The sequence below is a fragment of the Rousettus aegyptiacus genome, unplaced genomic scaffold (genome assembly GCF_014176215.1).
Source record: "Rousettus aegyptiacus isolate mRouAeg1 unplaced genomic scaffold, mRouAeg1.p scaffold_m13_p_6, whole genome shotgun sequence".
Lineage (NCBI taxonomy): Eukaryota > Metazoa > Chordata > Mammalia > Chiroptera > Pteropodidae > Rousettus > Rousettus aegyptiacus.
In genome coordinates this window covers 107,474,317-107,493,930 of record NW_023416309.1, presented here as the reverse complement: position 1 = coordinate 107,493,930, position 19,614 = coordinate 107,474,317, and the positions used below count along the sequence as shown (strand labels likewise).

At 45.6% G+C, this 19,614-nt stretch overlaps 1 protein-coding gene across 3 annotated transcripts in view; it reads right to left on the bottom strand.

Moving 5' to 3' along the window:
- Positions 1-18,247, bottom strand: part of KCNJ16 (potassium inwardly rectifying channel subfamily J member 16) — a 170,992-nt gene extending 152,745 nt beyond the window's left edge. For 2 of the 3 annotated variants that reach the window (XM_036222586.1, XM_036222587.1), the window contains exons 1-2: positions 18,122-18,239; positions 9,867-9,956 (exon numbers count right to left, since the gene is read on the bottom strand). The gene's annotated coding sequence lies outside the window, so the exon portion shown is untranslated. Of the gene's footprint in view, positions 1-9,866; positions 9,957-18,121 lie in introns of all 3 variants that reach the window. The other variant, XR_004951345.1, reaches the window with a different exon arrangement.
- Positions 18,248-19,614: the final 1,367 nt, after the last annotated feature.

The window sequence follows — 19,614 nt, the reverse complement described above, 5'->3', positions numbered from 1 at the left end:
ACAAAGCCCACAGTCTCTCCCCTCTTCGTGTTCTTCACCAATGATAAAGCATGAAAGGCCCCTACCACTGAACGGTGTCAAAGGATTAAGGCAAGATGTGAAAGGAATCTGTCACATAGGTGGGGTCAATACCATCCTTACTCTAAGATCGAAATATCCTATTCATATTCTCTTAAAAGTAAAGGATTTCAGTTTCTGAAATGGGTAAACAGACCATTCTTCAAAGGCTGAATCATGAACTCGCTCATCTCTCTCTCCACTGAGCACCCAGGGCATGTGCCCTGCTTCCACCAGCACTGAAACCTAGTGACCTGCTACTGAAGCGGCAAGGACAGGACGCTGCCTCTGGCTGCACGATGTGCTCTCTGGGCCACAGGCTGGGACTCCGAGCGTCTCTCCCCATCACAGATGCCGCCTTTTGCTGGGATCCGGAACAGAACAGGCTTCCACGAACCACACAACCGAAGCGGTTAAGGACTTCATCAAAACACCAACTTCAAAGTGACTGCTGACCAACATCTAGGAAGGATGCTAAGCGCTCTATAATTATTATTTCATTTGCTCCTCACAGTGGCCCTATGTTATAAGAATGACCTCGACTTTACCAAAAAAGAAACTAAAATTAAATAGCATGTGAAAGGTTTCCCCACTAGTTACTGGCATTGCCTGCATCCGAAGCCGTGCTTATTTGATTCAGAACACCATTCTCTTAACCGACCCATTCTATGTGGAATTAAAAGAAAACAACACAGAAAGTTGAACGTGCTTCCCAGGTCGGCTACTTTGTGGGTGAGCTAACCTACATTATCTATGGCTCCAGAGCAGCAGCAGTTCTCGAGTTTGTTCAAAACTATCTCCTGGGATGCTGGTTAATATGCAGATTTCGGGGCCTATCTGCAAGTGAATCAGAACCTGAAGGTCTGAGATGGGGACTCTCAACCTGCCTTTCCAGCATTCACTCAAAGTTTCTCAAATAATTGTTCTCATTTTGTTTCCTTTAAGAAATGTTTTTAAACAATATCTATGGCTTTTATATGATGACTTTAAACTTCCTGTCTGAAAACAAGGAGACCTCTGGCCAAAATGGGCCAGCAGCCTGTTTTTGAAAATAAAGTTTTATTAGAATACGGTCACCCTACATGTTTATGCATTATCTGTATGTGCTTTTGTGACTACAGAGTTCAGCATTTACAACAAAAACTGAAGCAGAAAATGTTTACTGTCTGGCCTTTACAACAAAAATTTGCTAACCTCTATCCTAAAACAACTCTACTGCTAAATTTTGGCAAAAATGTGGACCACTAATTAATTTAGAAATACTTTTCTATATTTAACATCATCTGAGTTGCTCAACTTCCGGTATTCAATGAGTGTATGACAAATCCAATTTATTCATGAAAACATATCATTTATTAATAAGACATGCTTTTAAGATGAGTGCTTAAATAAAATGCATTATCTCTTCTACCTACTGATTTCTTCTGATTAGACACAAATTCAAAGCAAAAGAATCAGAATTTTTTCCAACTTATGACCAAAAATAGTAAGCATTCCCTATCAGATTTGCAAGACAAATGGAGAAAAATCTGAGGAATCCATTAAGACTCCTTCTTAACTTACTGACCTGAAAAAAAAAAAAAAAGTAAAGGCACATAGCTTTCCTTTTGCCATATACTTAAAAAAATATAACTAGACTGAGGAGAAGAGCCAGTTGACAGTGGCAGAGGGAACCCCTGCCCGTTGCTGCCCATCAGGAAGGTAAGCCCACCCCTTCCTTCTCGACTCATCACTATGTAAAGGAAACAGTTGCCACGTCAGGTCACGATCTTTTGGACCAGAGAGAGACAAAGGGACAGATCAGCAAGCCAGGGAAAAGAAAAGAAGAGTGCAAGATACAGCAAGATACAGTCATCTGACCAGGAGGATGTATTCTGGAGGATGGGAGGGAGGAAATGGCAGAGAAGGTGCAGATCGGTATGAAACCCCTGGTGTGACAGAGGGCTGTCTGCAGTGAGCGCGGGGTGCTCGCTGCTGGTGGATGCACGCACGGAGAGAAGGGAAGTTGAACTGGGGATTCCACAGAGAAGAGCGATGTTAGCAGTTCAAAGAAGGGAAATAAAAGCATTATTTTTACACATAATCATCTGGTATCATGTGAATGTTCTGTAAGTATGCTCCCACTAGGGAAAATAAAAGCCCACATTCCTCGCTCAGAGCTCGGTTTCCGGGAGGAGCCAGGGCCTGCCCGGGTCTAGACTGCGCTTCGTGCTGGGCTGCCAGCCGGCCCCTCTGGCACGAGCGGCTGGTCCAGGCTCTGCCGCTGCTCCCGCGCTGGCTGTCAGCACTGCTGATTTCTCCGTCTGGTTCAACAGGAAGTGTGTACTGTTTGCGGGATGCTCTTCAGCTATTTTTAAGAGCTGGGCTTCCTACAGGTATTTACAACCCTAGAGCTGACTTGGGGAAACAAAATATTTGCCAAGGCGAGTGCAGCGAACATTTTAACAGCCAACCAGATGGCCTCAGGATGGAGAGGGTCAGGGTGAGTGAGTGGAACACGGCCCTGTCCTCTGCCCTGCAAAAGCCATCGATTCCTCCTGCCGGTCATAGTGTCAAATTCTAAGAAATGGTCGCTTGCTGGCAGGGGTAGGGTGTTACGCTCTTACTGGGACTGCAGAAATGGCAGTGATGCTTAAACACTATTTTTCATATTACCTTCATTCTACTTTCGCTTGTATGCGTTAACCAGGAATCTTACAGAGTTTGTATTATTCAAAATCTTCCAGAGAAACAGTACCCTATGTGTAGAGCACATAGATATCCCATAGGTGTATATGTGCTTATACACACAAATGCATATCCGATTCATGTGTTATAAGCACTCTAAACCAATTAATGATATATGTTGCCCAATATATAGGATATATGTGTCCTATACATGTGTATATGTAAGGATATATATATATATATATATATATATATATATATATATATGAAGGGATTTATCATAAGAAATTATAAGGAATAGGCTCCCATGATTATAAAGGCTGGCAAGTCCAAAATGTACAGAGCCCATAAACTAGTTCAGCCAGCAGAGAGCCAGGAAGAGCTGCTGTCCCATTCTAAGGCCGTCAGGCAGAAAGAGCAGATGGTTTGAGGCCTTCAGGCTGGAGAATTACCTCAGACTCAGGTCAGCCTTTTGTTCTAGTCAGGCTTTCAACTGATCGGATGTGGCCCACCCGCAAACCTAGGGCAATCTTCTTTATAAAGTACACCAAATTAAAGGTTAATCTCATTGAAAAACATCCTCAAAGAAACGCCCAAAATGATGTTTAACCAAATATCTATGGCCCAGTTAAGATGACACACGAAATTAACTATCACGGAGTTAATGCCAGTTGAGCCGTCAATTGAATATTCTGGGCCCAATGCAGAGTGTTATCTAATGCAAACTGGATGACCTTGGCAGAAACTTTGACTTTTGGATTGTAGCCAATCCATAGTTCTGAAGCCACTCAAACCATTTTTTTAAAAAAATTCTGGGTATTTAGAAAATACCGGAAAACAATTTAGCCCATTTACATTCCATTAGGCAGCCCAAACATGTAAGTAAAAAATATATATATATATGGACATTTTCAGTTTTTTTTTCATCTTCTTTGTCTTCTTTCTCCTTAATCTAAATAAAACTAAATTTAAATAATTCAATATTCCCCATATGCTCTTGGGACTCTCTTACCTACATTTTTGTGTTCATTCTCTTCTTGTGGCTTATTTGCTCATTCAAGTTTCTGCCTCAAATACTCTATTAAGAAAGACTTAAATTCCCTTTCGAAAAAAAAAAAGACAATCCCTGACTTCTTTGAAAGGCAACATATTGTATTTCCCCTTTAAAAAAGAAAAATGTAGTTTTAATGTTCAAACCAGTCTGGAAGCTCCTGGAGAACGGAGATCTTATCTAATTATTTTTTCCACGGCCTAGCATGGTTCCGTGGACTTAAGTACTCAGTGAATACTGACTGAATGTGAATGAATAAACGTGTGAATGAAAATATGACGTCAAACAGCGTGTTTCCTGCTGAGCAGTTCTACTTAGTAACATACCACACTCTTCCCTTACTTTCCTTCTACCGTCTGACTTGCCTGTGCCTCGAGTTCTGGTAAGTTTGGGGAGGCACACAGTCTTCCACACTGGACCCAGCCTTGCGGGTCCAGCCTTAAGCTACCACCAGAGTCTGTTTTAACATTTATGGATGTCTATGTAAGAGGGGGTAGATTTCACATTCAGTGCATATAAAATTCAGCTGTGTCTCTTGCAGTAGTTTATTTTGACCTTCATGCTGTTCAGGCACATCTTCTGGAACCAGCTATGTTCAGCATAAAGGAATGTAAATTATGAAATTATAAGGGCACATCTATTTTTCCTTTGAGGTTTTCACATGCGCATTAAACATTTAATTATCTGACAGTGTGCTATCTTAAGTCTTTTCTTATTGCCTTTGAAAGCAAGAGAAGATACACAGTAAAGTCCCTTAATTCTTACAGAAAATCAAGGTACCCACAAAGACACAGGGACCATTTCTATGAAGTTTTGTTTCGTATGCAAATTCTAAGTTCATTAGGCAAAGTTAGTGAGATGATTCCTGGAATGACGTAATGGAAATCATATTATCATCCAGCTCGCTTAGATCTCTGTAACTGTTGCACTAAATGAGGGACTGTGAGAGAATGTGTCCGTTCAGTTAGATACACATGTTGGCTGCAATTGCAACTCATTTGGGAGAAATGTCCTAAAAACATCAGATTCTAGGTAGAGAATGATACCAACTGCAGGGCCTTTCCCATTATCCAGCAAAGCATTTCAAAGTAGAGGGGGAAGCAACAGCTTGACTCGGCAACACTACACACACTCTCATAGTTAAAACACTGAGGAGATGAATGCAAATTAAATTATTAGACCTAAATGTAAAACATGAAACTACATAATTTCTGGAAGAAAACAACAGAAAATCTTTGAGACTCTGGGTTAGTGTGCTACTGTGATTTATAATAAGAAATATAAATATTTGGCCTTTGTCCTATTTCTGGCACAGAGTTCCTGAAATCTTTGGAATTTCCGAAGTGTTAAGAGCACTGGGAGCATCTTTTGTTCTAATATTTGGTCCTCCGCACAGTGCTCCTGAAAGCCTTGTAAACTCCTAGGTGATAGGAGTATCGTTTGTTCTCATGAGGAGGCTCTGGGGCTTGTCGCCAGAAAGACCAAACCATGATTGGAAGCCTGACATTTTTAGCACCCCCCCCCACCCTATTTTCCTGAGAAGGGAGAAGGGCTTAAGTGGAGTTCCTGACAGACAGTGCCCACATGGTGAGGCCTGCATAAAAAAACAATAATGTGAATTTCGGAGGGCTTTCAGTTGGTGAGGACAGCTACACACCAGGAGGGTGACGCACCCCAACTTCCTGTGGACAGAAGCTCCTGTGCACGAGCCCCTCCCAGACCTCGCCCTATATATTTCTTCAACTGGCTGCTCATCTGTATGCTTCATCATATCCTTTAATATAGCTGGTAAATCTAAGTAAGTGTTTCCCTTGAATTCTGGGAACCACTCTAGCAAATTAATGGAATCCAAGGGGAGGAGGTCACGGGAACCTCTCATTTGTAACCAAGTCAGATGGAAGATGTGGGTACCCTGGGGACCTACTAGTTCTGATTGGCATCTGAAGTGGCAGGGGGCAGTCTTGTGGGACTGAACCTTGAACCTTTGGGGTCTGACACTATCTCCAGGTAGACAGTGTCAAAATTGAGTTAAATTGTAGGACACCCAGCTGGTGTCCCAGAGCAGTGCACGGTGGGGCCAAGTCCCTCACATCTGGTGTCAGAAGTGAAGCGCTCTCTGTGAGTGGTAAAGGGGACATGCAGGAGGACAGACTAGGCTATTCTAACACAGTTATGCGAAACATTTCTTAGCTGGAACACCACAAGCGAGATGCATAAAGGAAAAAATGGGTAAACTGGATTTGATTAAAACTTTTAAGTCTTCGTTTTGAAAGACGTTAAAAAAAAAATGAAAAGACCAGGAACAGACAGTTAGAAAATCTGTGCAAAATGTACAGGGCACTAGTGACAAAACGATGGCATTGCTTCTCAGCAGACACAAAGCTAGTCTAGGCAGACGATAAGGAAATAGCGCTCTTAAAGTGCTGGGGGCGAGCAAACAAACAGAACCTTTGTTATCATGGAATTCTATAGCCAACAAAGAAACCTTCGAAAATGAAGGCAAGATGAAGACGTTTCACATAGCTGAAACCTGAGCGAACCTGTCACCAGTAGACCTGCGCTATAAGAAAAACACAAAGGAAGTTTCTTCAGGCTCAAGGGAGATGATACCTGTGGAAAATCAGTCACTGGAAATGGTACGAAAGATCATGTGCGAATATCCCTTCACGAAATCCAGTTCTGAAAGACGCAAGCGACGCTCTGACTTTGTGCCCCACGTCTCAGGAAGGGAAGTGGACTGCGCGGACGAGGGACTCCTTCCGAAGTCCTGTTAGCGATACATGCCAGCGAGCACATCTCACCAAGGTTTCACCCTTCCCATTTCGTATCGGGGAGGAAAGTAAGGTTTTGATTATTCCTCCTTAAGTTGCTCTTTGGGAGGGCACCAGTATCTTGTTCCCAGAAAATGGATAAAATATATCCAGCTCTTGGTATTTTTTTCCTAAATAGATTGAATTGCGGCTTATTTGATTTACAAAATTTCTAAAGGAAAAAACGGCAAATGTACTGTAGCTACAAAACCAGGTTTTTAAAGGATTGGAGGCGAACAGCCTCAGAATAACCCTGAACATTCCTTTGATGATGCATTCCCGAGGAAAATTTTTTAAAAATAAATAATTGTATATGTATTGGGTTAGTGCAAAAGCTGATTGTCTTTTCAGACACCCTTCTTGATGTGGTTGGAAATTGGAACGAGTTTGAAAAGCAATTTGACATTTTATAGCTTAGATATTTCCTCCTCGGCTTTCTACTTTCAGAAATGGAACACTGTGATAGAGCAGCCGGAGGCATGAAATTCGACCGGGAACCAATACTTCAAACTACAGGTAGGCAGCCCGTGCCCTGCCCTGCCCTGTGCACATCCTCTCCTTGCTGTCCTACCCAATTTCCTTTGAAACTCACAGAAGGGCAGCGCAACCAAGGAAACGTGTGACAATATGTCTGAACGCACCAATGAGAAATATGTTTTGTATATCCACTACTGTACTTTGATTTGGGGTTGAACCTGGAAAATTACATTGGGTTGGGTGGTTTTTCTATTTTGTTTTGATACAAAATTACTTCTTTCCAAACGGGGCAGGAGGAGATGGAAGAAAAGGATATTCTGTTAATATAGTATTACTACGTTAAATGATCATCAAAAAAAAATGTCTAAAGTGCTTGTGGGGAAGTGGAAATTGCAACCTACGCTGCTGAGGACTTTGAGCCAGAAGGCTTCGCTCACTGTCCCATTCAAGCACCAAACAAGAACCCATGGACAATGTTCAACTTTCGCAAGGGGAAAGGAAATTTCAGTGATTGAATGGGCCAGCGACTTGTCCAGTTGTTGTTACTGCAACCCAAAATGTAGTGCAGATGTGTCTTTTTATATTAGCAAGGCCTTTCTTTCTAGTATTTGAGCAGATTTAACTGAGCCATGAAGCTCTTTCAAGGATTTCTCTTTGTCAAGTCTCACAGTGGCTCCGTTGAGAGTAGGGCTGGTGAGTCAGCATTCGCTTATGACCTCAACATGTGTCTGCGCCTCCAGAGGCCAACCCAAGTCACCTCCTCCCATCTTCTCACACCCTCCCCTACCTAGGATTTTTAAGAAGATAATGGAATTTTTAAGAAGCATGATAATGGTTATTGTTCATCAAAAACTACCTAACGAATGAGAACTTACAATCTTATTCAAGATTGGTCCATTTAGCTAACTCTTCATTGCATTGCCTTTTAAAATTACTTGGGCAACGTGGAGTTGGGGACAGGGAGGTGAGACTGGGAGCTGTACTCAACAGACATACAGCTTCAGTAATGCCAGACGAAGAGGTTCTGGAGGTCTGCGGCACGCCATGGTGCCTGTGGTGATGACAGTGCACCCCATGCTGAAAATTTTGCCAAGCAGGCAAAATTAACTGTTCTTGCAACGTTGAAAAAAAGGGTTTTAAATAGCACTAAAATAACAATAATAATAACTACCGTTTTGCATCTGACTTTATTCTGGAAACTGAATTAACTCCATATACATCTACTCTAATTCTCCAACACTCCCCCAAAGAGGATTAAACAAAGAATCTCAGAGAATTTAAGCAACTGGCCTAATTGGGTAGACAGCAGCGAAGCCTGGACTGGCCCCTCAGTCTGTCTGGTACCAAAACCTATGCTGAAACTGAAATCTAATGCAGCAACTCAAATCACCTTGATGCAGCCTTACTCTATTGAGACTAACAGCCTGTTTAGATTAGGGCAAAGTATCGAATGTCACAAGATAGACTTTCCATTTTATCCATGAAAATCAAAGGATTATTTTTTTTAACTTAGGATATTTCCCGCCTTAAATGCATCTGATTCTGATTGCTTCTTCATTCTGTCTCCGCTTTGTGTAAATATACCCATTCTGCATTGCCATGGAATCTTATTAATTCAGACATGGCTCGTTTGGAATTTGTGATAATTTGAGACTGGACGGGCTCACGTGAACTTTTCTGTTATCTATGAAGAAAACATTTTTATAGAAGGTGAATACTATTAAAATGATTTCCTGGTGTTTAATATACCTAAGAAAAGATAGCAATTCTCAAGAACCTAGCAGCTACGATTTGCATATAAATTGTTAGTTTTAAAATATCTCTTACAAAGTGATCAAAGACAACTCAAAAAACTTGGTAGCACTCAAATATTAGTTCCAGTGACACTATATAGTTGTGAAAATGAAATCAAAGAGCCTACCTGCAATCATGCAAGCTATTTCCAATAAAGTAGACCCAATGTACATGTAATGGTAAAAAATAAATGATGTAAAGCAAATGGGAGTGTCTAACGTTGGTACGTAGTGACAGCATGATAAATGAGAGTTTACTTCTCTCCATCCTTTCCTTGTACACCCAGGAACCCATGTTCAGTAAAAGAGGTTTGAAAGTGACTCATGAGTGCCAATGAGCATGTTCACCTCATATTCTCCCTGTCTAAAAACTCAAGGATCTCAGAGTTTCAGACAAAAAAAAAAATCATAGGCTTTAAGACTGAAATAAAATGACTAAAAAAAATAATAAAAGCACTGAGGAGTGTCTGTGTTCTCAAGTTCACGTTCCAGGTATCACTGAAAAAAGAGGTCAAGGAAGAATGAAACTCGGCTACTTCCAGAATTCCGTCTGCTGCCCAGGGCCCTGGGGCTGTGACGGACACTGTATCCCCCCTCTCGATGCAGGCCTAAGAGGGCCTGGTCATGCTGTGAACGGCCAGCCCACTGCACCCACACTTTTCAGTCAACAAACAGATCCCGGACCACTCAGCAACACCTTCAGACAGACACTTCCAGAATCCGGCAAGTGTTCCTCATGCCATTGTCATCAGAACGTGTCTCACGGTCACCAGATTCATGAAGAAGCATATGAATACAGATATAAACTTACAATTTCATTTGTGCTTTGCATCCTGGGATGCACAGATCATAACTGGGATGAGCTGAGAAGAGCATCTTTTCATGTCAATTTGAACATTTCAGAACTTAGCAGCTGAAGCTGAAACCCTACTCCTTCCTTGGGCAATCGTGGCCAACAGGAAGGAGAAAGGCGGAACACACTAGAAATTATATATATTGGGCTTCACTCACGTTAAACCTCGCAATCAATGCAGCAATGCTGTGGTAGAAACCGTCACCGTCCTCTTCATCTTCCTCATCGTCATCATCGTCACCCTTCACCTACAGACAAGATGATGGAGTTAAGAGACATTTCATGACTCACCTAGAGCCTGTACATAAGTCACAGGCCCCTTCCTATACATGGCATTGCACAAACCCCCTTGGTTTAAAGAAGACATACTTAGAATTTGAACTACTTACTTTTACAATATCAATTTTTTTGAAAAATAAGATTGAGTGAAATAATAAATGTACAAGATATGGAACAATGTCTGATATGAAGGAGCTACCCAGAGAAATCTCTTTCTCACTTACGCTTACCCTCTCTAGCTGTCTATTCTCGTCTAGCAGACAGAAGCATCGGGAAAGAAATAAGAATTGACAGCACACATAGTATTGCTGCCAAATCTAGAAGTTTGGAGGACCATTCTTCCTCTTTCAAACATTCAAGAAAAGAAAGAAAAGAGACTGTATAAACAACTCTGATTTTCCTGTCTCTTTCTGCACTTCTGAACTTCGCCACTACAATAAAGTCTGCCAGCCAGTGCAGTCTGCAACTGCTTTCTGATCTCTGATCCAGTACAAACACAGGAACCAAATTCTATTTCCAACCGATCAATTCAGGTCCTCTGAAAAGGAAAAGCGTTTTCTTGGCCTGACAGATGAGCTTGAATTAGAAGAGACTGCCTCATATTCACAGGTGGGCCAAGGAAGTCATAAGCCACAAGACAAGGGCAAAAGCACCTAGCCCCAGGATAACCCTGACCCTGTTCTCGAGGCATAAAAGAAATGATACAGTACAAGGCTTTTAAAGAGTAATCTTCAGGTGCCTTTCATAAAGGGCTGAGTACCTACAGGCATCCTTAAATAGAAACAACAGGACCTCAAGAAACATAAATCATCGTATCCATTTTTATCGGTAAAAAGCCTTTTCTGGAGGTCTGCCATAAAATCAACATATTCACATCACTCGGGATCTATTAATCTGACAAAATATCAGCAATACGGAATGATTTGGGGAAGATATTTGGCAGAAAGTATACATATCTCCAGACTAACATGTGGGGCTGGAAGGGAGGGAGATTCTCCTGGAATGTTTATTAGCTCAAATCTCTGGCACATATAGAATTTTCCAACCGGGCCATCGACGGAGGAGCTAGGTTAGTGAGAAAGGACATGCTGCTTAGCTCTTTTTCTATTTTGTAAAAACCAAAATGACTGCAGTAAAATCAGAAACTATAAATACTCAAAAAGAAAACCAAATGAAATATCCTATGAGTCCATTAACCCAGAAATGCTAACTTTTAACATTTTGGTGTATATTCTTCTGCACACTTTTATATGCATAAATATCAAGATTTTGCTGTTATTTTTACAAAAAATGGAACCATAATATATATGTATTTGTTTTTTACACAAGTTGTCCAAGATCATTGTCAGAAAATTCAAACAGACAAAAAAGTTTTAAATCATCTGGTTCTCCAATATTTGGTATCTATCTCTTCTGACATTTTTGATGCACTTTGTACACTGAATAGAGATTTTTATCAGTGTCCTTACTATATAGGAGATATCCTTTTGCCCGATTCCTTCATTGGTCCTGAACATTTCTCACGTTAAAAAACATGGGCAAGCGCCATTGCTTTTGCTGGTTTCCTGGTCTACCCCCGAACAGTCTTTGTATTTCTGGAACAGAAATTTCTGGGTCAGAGGCAGGCAATTTATCCTCTCCACAGCACTGTAGGATAGGATACATTTCCTCATAACAGCCCATGTTGGACCTCATCGTTCATTTTTATTAAAAACAGTTTCAAAAAAGAAAATTGCTATGTTTAGTCTCTGTTAAAGCAAATTCACCTTGAAAGATGTCTGTTCCATATGTTTAAAAAATACTTTTATTGCCTTTACCGTGTGCCAGGCATTGTTATAAGTACTTAATTAACTACTCATTAACTCAATTCTCTTAATGACACTATAAGACAGGTGCTATTATTATTGATCCCACTGCACGAGTGGGGAAACTGAGGCATGAAGCAATGAATTAACTTCGCCAGGAGCAAGGGGGCTGGAATTCAGTCCGGCCAGCGGGCTGTGGCATCGCGCTCTCGTTTTGGCCTGTGAGTCCCTCTCCCACGTCCATTCTAGGAAGCAAGGCCTCCTCACGAGTGTGTTTCACTTAGTTCCGGCAAAGCGCTTTTCAGGCGACTCCCCATGGGTTTTTCTGTCTCTAATACGTGTCCCACGGCTCCGAGGCCGCAAGGGAGGCTCGGAAAATAAACAGGGGGCAAAAAGGCTCAGGATTACTGTGATTGGCGTACAATCCTGGGACCTGGCTTACCGCCACCGGCAGGAACATTCGGAGTTGTTTGCCTACGAGGAGTGGGGGTGCTAATGCCAGCTGCTGAGTAATCGGCTAAAGGGGTCTGCCACCCCGGCGTCGTGTGCTGAGTGTCGGCAGCTGCAGGGGGAGGTCTTCTGAAACTTGGACGCTGGTGCCAACTGTAAATAGGAATTCTGGTTCCAGTTACAGGATTCGTGGACATGGAACTTGCCTTTTAGTAGAAGCAAACGTCCCCAAGGAATGGGACTCTCCAGGCGTGTGGAGAGCCTGGGAAAGGGCAGGCCCTGAGGTGAAAGGGCAGGCCCCAGTACGCACAAGGGCTGAATCGCACGCAGGACAAGTGTCATAAGTGGGGCACCAAACCCACTGTAAAGGCCACGCATCCTGAGTGGCATCAGAGGCTAAGAAACGGCCAAGAATCTGAATCTTTAGACAGCTCAAGAGTCATCGTCAAAAGCCTAAACTCGGCCGAGAGGAAGAGGAAGAGACACGTCTAGAAATCTAAACTGGCCAGCGTGAGAGTCTGAATGCACGAGGCACAGGTCAAGGTTTCTGACCCTTACTGGACAGGAGGATGGAAGGGGAAGAGAATTCAGAGCAGGGACTACATCTCTGGAGTTCAAAAACAGGTAGGTGCCTCTATGTAGATCCTGCAGGGTGGGGCGGGCGTGCCCTGCCCCAGAATGCCTGCCCATGGCAGCTGGGGGAGGCTCACCTGCCTGCCTGCGTGGGCTCCTTCCCAGAGCAAGGCAGGCCCCCGAGGACCGGCACCGCTCCAGCAAAGCTTTAGGCTCATACTCTGTGGCTAGGGCGCCTATTTACTTGCTGAGGCTCCTGTGGGTTAAAAAGCGGGTGATTTATTCAGATGACTCAGTGTTTTCAGAGCTGTGAGCTGCAAAGCATCCCAGAGCTCTTTCGTCTGCACCTGCGCCGGCTCCGTCTTACATAAAACCTAATCGCATGAACACACTTTGTCATGCAAGTTGCAATTCAATGTTCAAAGCCCTTCAGAGTTATCTTCATCCTTAACTAGTAGGGAATTAGAGCTGAACAGATGAAGAGAGTGAGGTGCCTCCTTCTCCAGACACAGGTTATTAAAGCAGTATAGTAACTAAAAAATAAAAAATAAGGAAAATGGCAGGATCTCTGTCCCTGAGTAAAGGACTCAATAAAGACCTGAGACACTCACATGAACACACGCATGTACATGCACACACACACGCACACACACATGCACGCACATGCACTAGCTAATTTAAACCAGCAGGAAAGCTTTACTTCTGAGTATCACCCGCCCTTCCATACTTTACTTGTAACTTTTAAAGGATCAGAATATGTTTCTTATTGGAAAATGTAAAAATAAATAAATAAATCCATAGACATGTCCCCTATGATTGAAAACAGAAGCTGGCCATTAAGACATTCTCATTGGAAAAAAAAAAAAAAAACACTAATGGAAAGTCAAATGAAATGGAACACCACCAATGCATTTTATCAAGTGCATGTCAAGAAACCACACCCAACACATTTTATCAAAGGAATGACAGACACGCTAGACTGTTAATTACCTACAGGTTTCTCTTCTAAGTTTACGCCCCTCATGGGACAAAGCCCGAACAAGGAATATTGAGAGTGCTGGAGAGGAAGGTGGGTCAGCCGGTGACTCAGAAATCATCGGCCTCCACTTCTTCGCCCCTCCATTGTGATAAACCGGCCACGCCAACAAACAGCCTGTGTGGAGCGGGGTTGGTATCTTACTGGAAAGGTTACGGTCCTACAATCAAAACAACCTGGTATCAGCCCGAAACTTGGGTTATTTTGGTTGTATTGTCGCCAGTTGAAAAAATAAAGATCAAGGGAAAAAAGAAGTCAGGAAAATCCAGGTTAGTCTCATGGCAGCTACACACAGCTAATCTTTTTACTTTATTCTATCTCCACTAGTTGAAGACTTAACCTTGGTTCAGAGAATCCTCCAAGTTTGTAAAATCATTCGTTCATTTAGCCTCTCTGTCTCTCTCTCTCTCTGTCACCGCCCCCTCTGTCTCTCCTGAATGCCCAGAGGTAAACAGAATTTAAAAATCAAGATAAAATGGCAACAGTGTTGTGAGGAAATTTATTTTTTGTTGATGATGATATGGGAATGTTTCTCATGGCGTGAACAACGCCGCGGCCTTGGCCAGCAGGAGCTGGCTGTGAATTTGGGGAGGAGTGTGGCTGAGGAGCTGGCGGAGGGCAGAGTGTGTGTGTGGTACGGGGGGGGGGAGTAGCATAAATTTTGTCTTGTTCATTGGGGACCCAGCCTTAGCGTTCCTCCCTCACAGATGGCGCTTAGCCGAGGGGGGACCAGGGGTTCGGTTCCGCCAACCCGCTTTCTCCCCAAGGCTTACTGCTGACGCTGCGACACGTCACACAGCTGCAAGCTGTGGCTGGTCCGGGGACACAGTGTGAGAAACTCTTGGAGAATATCTAACGATGGTAGTCACAGCAAGTGTGAGACTTCTACACAAAGCCACAGCACGCTTTATTTTTCTTCCCTCCTTGGTGGACGAGAGAAACCCATCTAGCCCTCTACGTGTCCCAGTTCTAAGGTCGTGAGGAAGTCCTCTGTCTTTTCTCCTTTCAAACAGACCTGCAGACGTATCCCCCAGGTTCTCCTCCGTCTGCACGGAGGGGAAGGGGGGCCTCTGTGCGCCCGGCTCCGTCTGAGATGGAGGGCTCCTCAGGTGGGCCGGCCTCCTCGGGGCTGAACCACGGCCACCATGGGGCGGGAGCAGGGCTCTGTGGGTTGGGAGCAGGAAGGGAGGTGCCAGCAACAACGACAGAACTGCATGTCGACACCATCCTGCGCCGATGTGAATGAGATATAAATATTGCACAATGAGCCATTTTTAACAATTCTTCCAAATATTACGCTCTCGCGTTACGGGTGGTGAAGTGGGGGGCGGGGGGGGGCGGGTGCGGTGACCTCGCGCTGGAGCTCGGCGGAAAGTTAGCAGCAGCCCAGGAGCTGGAAAACCAGCTTCAGAAACACTTAATGTTTAGATCCACTTAGCGGTTGGAAAAAACAACTTAAAAAAAAAAAAATGTTTAAGAGCTGCTCCAGCAAGTGGAAACAGCGATTCCTTGTAAACAAACCTTTAACATGAAGATATTTCTCGGTGGCGGAAAACCTAACTCCATAAAGTCAGATTTCTGAGATTTGTTTTTTTTTTTCAGCTCCTCAGAGACTACAAAAGTAACCACATTCTGTGAGTTGATGCATCAGATAAACAAAGGCGAAGGAGAGATTTTTCCATAGCCTATGTCAACTGGATGTGTGTCTGACGGAGCGCATGCAGACTCGAGGAAAGCAGCTGTGAGAAAAGCGAGTGTGCTCTGGGCCCTGCCAGCTGCTCCACGAGGGACATCGCTGACAGTGCCACACGTGGGTGGCGTAAGAACCGGAGGCGGTTTCCAGCTGCACCTCTCTGCCCAGCTCCCACCGCGGCTCTGATTTACTGCGTCAGCTCCGAAGCGCTGCGTGTGACTCACTGAAAGTCCTCTGCTCTTTTGTCCCATAACCCGGCCACCCCGGGCGGCCTCGGGGGCCGGGCCAGAGCGCGTTCAGCAGCTCCCAGCCCTGACTGCAATGTCACCCCTCTCCCCGCTGTGGCACGGAAGCGAATGGAAGCGACTCGGGTTCGTACACTGAAGGGCACTAGGAAAGAGCCACTCCCCAGGACTCCCATGGGAAGGCTCCGAGGCGAAGTGCCCGCATCCCGTCTCTTTGCGGGCAAATACCCCGGGAGGGGCCTTTGGCACGCTACGGCAGGGACGTCTTGCTCTGCCGGTGTCGTCCCGCTCACTTTCCTGCTGAGCAAACCTGAGAAGTTTACTTTACCTTGCTATTCCTCAGTTTCCTTCACTGTAAAATGGAATGATCATCCCCACTTCACAATATTCGTGCAAATAATAAAGGAGTCGTTTGAACGTGGAGAGCATTCGGTGGCTTGACTAGCGTGTAGTAAATGCTCAATAAAAGGATAATGTTCCTTATGAATTTCCTTAAGCAGTTGCTGCTAGTAACTCGACTCTCAAAGAAAATGAGTATCTTGCTGGAGAAGGGTCAGTGCTGAGGAGCGGCCTGGGCAGACGGACGTCTCGAGTTCTCCAGACAAGTTGTTTCCATGCGGTGACTCCACCGAGTTGACGGGAAAGACAGTGTGGAAAAGAAGGTTAGATTCCTGTTTCAAGCTCTCTCTGAGCTTCAGTTTCCATTTTGTGTATAATTTCAAATGTATTAACTATCGCATGTCTGTAATTTATAAATAAGGAAAATGAACAAATATGGGGTCCATTTTCTTTTTTGATGGGAGCAAAACATTTGGAGACAAGGGACAACCAAGCAGCAGCCACGGGTTTTGGTGTCTAGGAACAGAAAGCAAAGGGAGGAGAGACTGAGCTAGAAGTACTGTGAGATGGTCCTCGAAGCCAAAGACGCGAGGCCAAAATCGACTCAGTGGATGTCCAAATGGAGAAGGGTCTACAGGACCATCTTGTCCAGCACCCCTAGCGCTAAGGTCACAGAAATGAGGCCCCCACGACACGCGACGGCAGAGCGAGCCCTGAGCAGGGGTCTGGAACGCCATTCCGCGCTGTTTCTCATCGTCCCATTCTGTCTGCTCACTTTTCGGCCTATATTTGTTTTATAAACCAACCCGAGCCAGGCAGTCAGTGGTTCTCAAATTTGCACACGCATCAGAATTACCTGGTAGGCTTGTCTAAACACTATTAGGCCCTTCCCCAGTACTTCTGATCCAGCTGATGGGGGGTGGGGACCACGAATGTCCCAGGTGACGCTGTGATGCCAATCTGAGGACCCCACTGCCATAATCGCTGGTGCGGAGTCAGGAGGTACAGATCTTTGAAATCTGAATAATTCTCATTCGCTTATATCAAATTAAATAAAATTATGGGAATGAGAATCGTTTACTTCTGATGAGAAATGGGGAGAAAAGAAGGAAAGGAATGAACATACATACTGTGGGTTGGTGACCTGAGGAAATACTGTAGATACGGCAGTAAAAAGAACCGTTCTTTGGCCTTTGGAGTGGAAGAGTCAATAAAGAATAGAAGTAAGCAAATCATATAACAGGTGGTAATGGTAAGTGCTAGGCAGGAAGATAAAGAAGGAAAGAGGTTAGGGAAGGCCTCGCTGAGAAGATGCAGTAAGACCGGAAGGAATGAGGAAGTCGTCCTGCGGCTACCTGGGAGAAGAGTCCTCCAGGCAGAAGGAACAGGTGCAAAGGTCCTGAGGCAGGAGCTCACCTGATGTGCTTGAGGAAGAGGCAGGAAGTCGCTGTGGCTGAAGGAGAGTGAACAGGTCAGCTTACAGGGGTGAAGACGCGAAGGTATGGGAGGGGGTGGGGAGGCCATCGACACCCTGAAAATTATTGTAAAACTCTCGCTTTCACCCCAAGGGCAGAAATCAGAGAATGTCGCAGGTTGACATTGTGCGAACAGGGTTTCTCAGGTTTCTGGCTGAGAACAGACTCGAAGGCCCGAGAGACAGGCGAGGAGGCCATGGCAGGAATCCACGTAAGCGACGATGGACTGGACCCCAGTGTCGTGACAGGGGTGGGAAGGGATCAGTTCCTGGCCATGCGCTGGCTGTAGAGCTGACAGGCTGAGCTGCCGGACTGGCCTGGGGGTGGAAGGGGGGTGGGGTGGGGTGAAGGACCACGCCAACATGCTGCCCTGGGCAAGTGCGAGCGCGGGGCTGCCATTCCCTGAGGTCGGCCGAGCCTAAACGCAGCGCCCGCACCTACAGACCAATCGATGAGAAGTGAAGCAACCCCGGCTTTAAAGCTGAAAAGCTGAAGCTCGCAGAAGTTAGTTTACTTACTTGAAGTCACACCACGGCTGGTGGCAGAGTCGGGATGGAAAACCAGGCCCCCTGGCCCAAAGGCCCGTGCTTTCTCTACACGGCCATCTGCGATGTTCCCAAAGACGTGAGCCCGAACGGGAGGGTGAGACAAACGGGCTCTCTGGCTCCCATTCCGAGCGGATCATGACTCCTCTTGCCCAACCTGAAGCTCTGTCCAGGGGTCACAGGCCAGGGACCTGCTGGCCTAATAAGGCCTGCTGCCATGTTTTGTTTGGCCCAGAAGCTTTGTAAAAACAATTCGCATTCTGAATGCCTTTAGGGTAGGCTTGTCCTTCCCAGTCCAGCTACATACACTCCCTCTCGCTTAGAGCAGCACCCTGCAGACCCTACCTGCCCGGCCCCTGAAAACATCTGAATTTCCAACCAGTGATCCAGAGCAACATGCCAGTGGGAATTTGCTACGGAGCGGCACACTGTGTGCGAAAGGATCCGTGGAGTCAGACAGATTTCGATTCGCTCCCCGGCCCCATTGCCTGCCAGCTCTGCGAGCCTGAGCAAGCTCTCCTCGCTCCCCTCGCTCTGAACCATCGTCGCGAGGCCTGCATGAGAGAAGACACGAATGTGCACAAGCAGTCGGTGCTAACGCGTGGTCGCTGCCCGGCGGGAACTGGCACACTCGTGTTACGGGCAGACGGCGTGACAGGTCAGGCTCTGTCCTCTCTATGCAGCCCTGCCGCGGTAGTGGACACGGCCCTAGAGAATACACAACTGAAGGAGCGTGGTAAATAAAGCCTCGATGCACTCGTTTTTGCAAACACAGGTGGGAGGCCGAACGTGGCCGCGGAGCGATTTGCTGTTCCCCGCTGTAGAGCGTTTGCTCTCACTCCCAAGCCACTCCCGTTCTGCTCGATCGCGTCCCCTCATGCCTACCAAAAAAGAGTCTTTAGATATAGGGCAAGGACTACTTCATAGTCTCTTAATCCGAGCTGTAAGGTGACATCAGTGACACTGGTTACTGTTCTCATTGTCCGCATCAGCAGTGAAGGAGGACGACCTTCGTCAGTGGCCTCATTTAAGGCAAGGCAGGGCCGGAGGGAATGGCGTCCCCAGGAAGTGAGGTACCCCCAGCAGGGCCGGGCTCTCCTTGGTCAGACGCCTGCCAACAGTACCCTGAAAAGCGTTTGCCACCCGGCTTCTGGAATTCCACGAGACGGCTGCTTCTCCCGAGCAGGTTCAAGGGCCCAAAGAGATGGGCCACACGCTCCCGAGTGAAGCCTGCTTCGTGGCTCCGTCCCAACTCCGAGGGAACAGGAAGGCCTCTCGGGCCTGGCCTGGAGCGCCCCGAGCAGCTCTGCGGCCACGGTTCCCATCCTCTGACCTAATCAGGGCTTTGATTTGCAGGCCTGGAGGGAGAGGCCGCCGGGCTGTTCCCACTGAGTTATTTCTGGGAGCTGGCACAGGAGGGCAAGACAGAGAGTCCACACCACCGGGCGGCGGGGAGGGAGCGGGGC